We start from the raw sequence: 6,694 nt of genomic DNA, 5'->3' as shown, positions 1-6,694 counted from the left end.
GACCCATTTTTACTAGCAATATCTTGCTCTTGCTCCTTTTGGAGAAGTTGTGTTTTTATCTTTGTGAGCTGGTTGCTAACTATAGCCAAACTCTGTCTCACTACAGTCATCATTTCAAAGTTTGTGTTGACATATTCTATAGTGCTTACAGCATGGTTTTATTTTGTTTTACTATCTTGTTTTGTTTGTTATTGAGTCCCCTCAGGTACATGCCTATAAGTACGGTTTAGATTTATCTTCCAAAGAAGTGAGCCTCGTGAACATGGAGGATAAACAAATTGAATTGTTTTATTGCCAGCTTTTCATATGATCTAACTCATTCGTTCAGTGTTTATCCTCAACTTACATAGCTTGCACCACTTGGTGTGCAGTGGATTCCTTCCTTAGATCACCCTTGTTGACTGCCTCACTCAGACAAATAGTGTGTCCTGAAGCTACAACACTGAACTGGAAGGAAATGATATTCCTCTTGCAAGAGCACAATAAGCAAGACTGAATAGAGAGTGCTCCTAGGGGTTTCTTTGACCTCTATTCAACTGTAGACCTATTGCGAATGGAAGCTGAACTACATTCAAATGAACATGGTAGACAATATTGAGAGATCGAGAGAGATAGAGATGTTTGTAAATGAGAGTTATACTTGCAGATTAATAAATCTTGCTGAGAAACAAAACAGTATATTCCCAGCAATTTGAGGCATTGTTTTATTTTATTCACCGATTACCTCTCAGAAACATGAAAGGTTTTTGATACTGTTTGATTGAAGAGTTTTTCAATTAAAATCATTCAATATTTTGCATTTCCTGTTTTGATCTCAGGTAAAGGGTATGCTTGTTGCACACTTCTTTTAAATAACACTGTTATGCAGTTTTGCACCACATTTAATATTGTGGAAACATTACAAGTGTACATACCTAAAGAACCAAGTTCTCTGCTATAATAATAAAAATATACATTTTTTGATTTGATTTAAAGGCTGTTTTTGTAAAAGTTTTCAAAAATGTCAGTTATGCACAGAGCTAAGATGATATCTACATTCCTAACACTTTCAGCTAAATAAGCACCATGTTTTTTAAAAAAATATTTGGGTGAATTAGATTGTGAAGTTTTTTTTAAGTTATAAATATCATATTACTCTAGTGCAGTAATATATTACAATTTGCCAATAGTAGAAAATGTATGAAAGGGAAACGGATTTGGAAAGACAACTAAAGCAGTGCTTTTCATACAAAACTGATGTCAGCGAAGCAGTTCTATGAATGCGGTGTGATCTGTAAGTTGTTATAAATTGGACAAAACAATAAGTCAGGTGTTTAGGTGTGTGGAAATTGCATGCCCTGACTCCAATAGCAATGAGACTAAAAACATACAAAGCTGTTGAATTTTGTATTTTTCTTTCCTTTTGCACTTTGTATTACACTTAGTTTGCTGAATAAAGGCTACTTCTTAAGAGGAAAACATAGTCACCAATTATTTTGATAATAATATTTCCAACTGATACAGTGCCTTTTTTGTCAGTAGGATGTCTTCACAGGATATGTGACCATTGTATTTCTGTTTTCTGTTCATATTTGGTCATGAATCTCGTAAGTTTAATAAGTAAATGTTTTGGATTGTTGGTGAATCTGTTTACTATGCATGCTTTCAAGGGACTCCATATTCCATCCAATTCAGTGTTTCTTTGTGTTGGTTTCTATACATGCACGTAGGCATACAAAATTACATGGGTGAATCTAAGTAATTGTTTGCAACAGTACCTTCCTATCATTGGCAAATTACTGTGAACGCAGTTACACAAATTCATCCACTACCTTTATTTTACTGTCACAAATGAAACAGTGTAAAGTATCAAAACAGAAAGTAAAGAATATAATCAGTCATGTCATTAAACAATTACAAAAATGCAGTTCATACATCAGATCCAATATCTTCGATCTCCCATTTGATGTGACATTACATAGGTAATGGTTGCCAATGGGTAAAAAGATGATGTTTGTCACAAAGTTCATGTAAATAGAAGAGCCTGATATCTGCACCACTTGGGACCGGCCCCATTGTAAATATGAAAACAGTGCAGACATCAGGTCATCATGCAAAATACAACATTCAAAATACAACATTCAACACTTACCAAAAATGTCCTCTGTGAAGGGCTTATGCTGTCGCTGCTGTAGCACCACACAGTGCCAGCTCTTTTCACCCTGTCTCCTATAACTCCCCTGTGCACTGTATCAGATTTTCTCTGCCTCTTTTTCTCTCAGACTATCTATGTGCGTGTTTCTCTCTCTAACTTGCTCTCAGTCTCCATCTGTCTCTCTCTTTGTCTTGCTCTCTAATCTTGCACTGCATCTGAATGAAGAAACGGAATAAATCCTGTTCCCTGTAATACAATCAGGTAAATGTCTTTCTCAACCTAAATCTTAATGTCCAGTATGTAATCTTATCCATAGTGTGTAAGCTCTCAACAATACTTAACCACCATATAAAGAATATAAATATTCTTCACCTTTCTTGTTCTAATGATAGTTCAGACTTGAATCCTTGGTAGCTCAATGCCAGCCTAGTTTGTTTATAGTTATGGTCATGCTTTTCCCCTGCAATCATTGAAACTGACCCACTGTTCCACCAACAAGACTTAGTGCCTCTGAATGTTGATGGCTGTTAATGCACTTGGAATGAGAGTTGACAAAGCACTGCAGGTTGATGATCCCCTCTAAAAAAAAATTTGCTAATTTTATTTGACTTAATCCTAGCCAGCTATCAGCCAAACGATGAGCTGAAAAAACACCTAAACTATGCAAATTGAGCTTTCTCTAAATCAGATGACTGAAGTTGAACGTTCTTTGCTTCCCAAGTTTCCCATAGCATGTGATTTTATTATATTTTAATTTGAGCCCAGAATCTCCTCCATGCCTCTGTATCCCACAGGTTTGGTAGAATTCCAGGCCAACATTTCTCCATTTCAACTCTCAAGTTTGCTCACAAAATACACACAATCACATCCACTTTATACTATATCCTGTGAAGCATATTGAAGCATCTCAATTACGTGATAAGTGACTATATCAAATGCAAAGATGATGATTATTATATAAGTACTGTACTGCAGAAATGCTATTTGTTTTGGGTGTGGGAAATAGAGCTTATGGATGGGCAGAATATATTACACAACAAATTTTTTGCTGATTGTTGTGAAATTAGGTTAGGGTGTCAGTGCAGAAAACAATACCTGATGAATATCAGTCGGCAAAATTGTTAAAATAACTGAGAAAGAAAAATCGATATCTGATCAAATAAATCACATTTCACAAAATAGAAAAATTCCAGCTAAAGGACTAACTAAAAAACTAAGGCTTTTTTAGTGGCCTCAGTGTGCGGCAGTATGAGTTTTCATAACTTGCATTACTCACCCCCCACCGAGCACGCGAGGAGACAAAGAGGGAGGGAGAGGGCACATGGATGCCTGACTGTCTGCCATTCCGGCTTTCGACACTCCCGAGGAGCTGTAGTCCTGCCAACCCTTCCGCAGCAGTGCCCGCAATCCGCGCTTGACTGCAAGGTCATGCAGTCGCGTGTTTACATTAAGAATTACAGGTGGAATATTCTTTTTGGAAATGCGCTTCCCAGGTTTTCTATGCTTTATACCTTACGGTAATGGTGACTCCGAACTGTGATGATTTCCTCACCTCTCAAGGGTGATCAGGGAGGGCAACAAACCATTGAGCTGCCACAGCAACACTGCAGTATAGCCAGATTGTAAAGCTTATTTCCAGGAGGACAGGTGAAGTGTAAGACTCTTGGCTCCTTACAACTCATTCCTGACTTCTCGCTTCAGCAGATTCTGCTCACTCATTGTTGCACCAGTAAGAAAAAAGAACTTGTATTTTCATAATATCACAACCTCTCAAAGTGCTTTATTGTCAAAGTGTATTAACTTTTATAGCCAAAAATAGTGATAGTGATTCTGGCTTGAATACTGGGAGAAAATAAGCTTCAATGTTTACTAATTAGCAGCAACAATGCACAATTCACAAAGGGTCAGAATGATATACTGATCTGCAGCAGCAATATTCAGATGGCTATTTCTGATTGCCTGACATCTTCTCTAATGTGTTAAAATACTTAATTAATATAATAAAACTTACATTTATTAAAACTGTACAATGGCTTAATGTGACAAATTTTTTATGGGTTTCTTGGTAAGCCTATTTCCATTAGGGAAGTTGCCTTTGTAAATTGACATTAAATGGGCTGAAGCCCTTTCTTTATCCAAACTTCACCGTCCTTGGAATGTCCACCCAACGTGAAAGTCACTATACAAATGTAATTTTGTTGTTGTCACCATCAATGGCACTTCTTGGCAATATCAGGTTTTTGTGTTGTTAGCAGCAGCAATGCTTTGGCCAACTTAATCCTTTCAGAATATCCACCTTACCATCTTCCCATTACACTTAAAAACTTTCTGAACTCGGTCCTCACTTTCCTGGTAACCTGTTTTAGGTATTGACCACTCTGTGTCAAAAAAAAGGACTTCCTGGTGTCTTCTACAATTGCCCTTCACAACCCTGCTGTCCACCCCCACTTGCAGAATATAATTTAACACACAAAATCTTTATTACAGGGTTAGAAGTTATTAACAGTAAAGGTAGAAAAACCTAATTTTTTTTGAAATGTTAAAACTTGTTTTTCTAACTTATAGAAATAAAGATGATATAACCTTAATGAATAGGTGTCTTTTCAACTGCACAACTAAGTCATTATTTCAGTGAGTTATACAAACAGAATGAGATGTTTAACCACTTATTTTTTTAAAAATCAACCAAAGCTTCAACTTAGTACAATTCATAAAAAATAGACTAGGCTCAAAGCATAAATAAAACCTATTCACTCTATAACAGATGTGGCCCTATTAGCACTGACAGTATTTACCTACTGTCTGCAGCTCTCTGGTCAAAGTGCTGGCAGGGGCCTGTGTACATTTATATTAACAAATACCAACCCTCTTTGAACTTTAAATATAGGCTGCACAATACAAAGAACATTTTAAATATTGCTCTATTACATCTGTGTTGCTGTGAAGAGTTGGGAGTAACCTAATAGGCTAATTGGTTGAGAATGTAATACAGACGAACCCTATTAAAACGTGCTTTTTGGGATCCATAAATCCAAGGTCTGCGGAAGTAAAGCCAAAATGACCACAGCAACAATATCATTTATTGGGTGCTGCGTGGGGTGTGTAAGATAAGTGCATCTGGCGCCATTGCCTGACAAAATGGCTGTCTCTGACACTACTTCCTGCACACTGCTCATGGCTTCCCGTCCTAAACAATGGCCAGCTTCTTGGTTCTCAGACTGCTCCCAAAATCACTCCTGTGGGTGAGCACTATGCGCAAATGTTTGCTGCACATATCATGCATGTACAGCGCATCGGAGGTGACATGAGCAGCAATTTGGTGACTGAAATCAGCCAAATTTCACATACAGCAAGAAGCTGCAGGCCAAAACCAATAAGGAGCTCCTTTATAATAGGGTTCCAATGTACTCGTCACTTTACACAGTACACTTGTAATGAAACAATCATAAACTTAAAATTGTAATCCTATGCAAATATAAAGAACATTATTGGAAATAAATCTCATTTGGACACACAGTCTAACTGAAGAATGGGAAATAATGAAAAAATGTTTCAAATCAAATAGTCAAAAGATGAAAACCATGCAAATACGTAATTTCATTAAAGTCGGTGAATCTGCCATTAAATTCTTTCAGTCTTTAATATGTCACTCTGTGTTTAGAACAGGTGAATATTCCTGGTACAGAATGCAGTGTTTTATCTTTATTGTTTAGAAAGAAAAAGGCAAATTTAATGGAATCTATCTTAAACTGATTGTAATATGGAATACCATTATTTCTGCTATATCTTTACAGTAATATTTCCTATTGTAAAGCTGTTTTGAAAAGATAGCTACTTTAACAAATAGCATAAACTAGAGCTTGGGGGAATGGGAAGAGACAGAAAAATTGGATAAGGCTATTGCACTTAAACAACATCTAATTCCTCTTTGGTGCCACTGGCAGGGCTCTGGGTATAGGGCAAAAATCCCATCACAAGTCCAGATCCAAAGGTATCTAATGCATGAATAAAATTACAGAAACTCTGTCAATCTTCAAACATCTATGTGGAGCACATCTTCTCATTTCATACCTTTCTCTATTCCAAGTTGCTATGTTTCAAACATTATTACTCGTATTGGTTAAATGAGATCTCGCAAATCTTGTTTGGACCACTGGAGGGAGTCACCATGTGAGATTGAAGTCGTGGCTCACTGATGTTCAATGACTTATTATAGTCAAACTGCACATCTAACAGCTAAACCTAGAATCTGGTCAGGGCTCACAGAGGTATTTGGAGCATAAATTAGAGAACAGCCTTGGTGCTGAAAATGAGCAGTCAAAACAAAAGGTTCTTGATGCTGCTTAATATATTACTAAAAGTCTATTGTCAGTAGCTTGGTTTGGATACTCTTAAACACAGTGACGAGCTTCCGCATTTGTCAGACACCCAACGGACTAAACAAATTCCCAACTCAAAATTTTAAGGTATTACACTTGTGACATTTTACACAGTTACCATTATTGAAAGGAATACAGATTATAGACAAAGCATTTCTTCATTGCTGATTTCTACCTTCCT

This window comes from Callorhinchus milii, unplaced genomic scaffold (genome assembly GCF_018977255.1).
Source record: "Callorhinchus milii isolate IMCB2004 unplaced genomic scaffold, IMCB_Cmil_1.0 Scaffold4, whole genome shotgun sequence".
Classification (NCBI taxonomy): Eukaryota; Metazoa; Chordata; class Chondrichthyes; order Chimaeriformes; family Callorhinchidae; genus Callorhinchus; species Callorhinchus milii.
Note: the sequence above shows the minus strand (reverse complement) of the source record.